Genomic DNA, 550 nt, shown 5'->3' on the forward strand with positions numbered 1-550 from the left:
TGTGTTGTTGAAACAAGGGCACTGATGACCTTATAAAGAAAGTTCCCAGTTAAATTTCTGTAATTAAAATGGATAGAATAGCCTTTATTGTCATAGTACATGTACAACGAAATTGTGGGTGCTCCACACCAACTGTGCTGGAATTGAATATAAGTAGCAGACAGCAGGAATAAAGAGCAAACAAGTGAAACGTGCAAAAATAAGAGAAAGGCACACGTTAGAGAACAAGTTGCAAAGTGGTTGGAAGTACTGCAAAGAAAAGACTTGGTCTGAACAGAGTCTGTGTGTGAGTGGCCTGAGTGATGGGCATTACTCAGTCCATGATACTCAGTCCAGATTAGTGAGGTGGGTGGGCATCAGTGGGGTGTGGGGGGATAGTGTTTATTAACAGTCCAAATGGGCCCACGGGAAGAAGCTGTTTGTGAGTCTGGAGGTGTGGGACCTAATTGACCCAGAGGGCAGCAGGTCAAACAGGTGGTCATTTGTGATGGCTCTGGTTTTCCTGAGACAGGAGGATCAGGCGATGGCCTCCAGGGGTGGCAGGGCAGCC

Source organism: Oreochromis niloticus, linkage group LG6 (assembly GCF_001858045.2).
Source record: "Oreochromis niloticus isolate F11D_XX linkage group LG6, O_niloticus_UMD_NMBU, whole genome shotgun sequence".
Taxonomy (NCBI): domain Eukaryota; kingdom Metazoa; phylum Chordata; class Actinopteri; order Cichliformes; family Cichlidae; genus Oreochromis; species Oreochromis niloticus.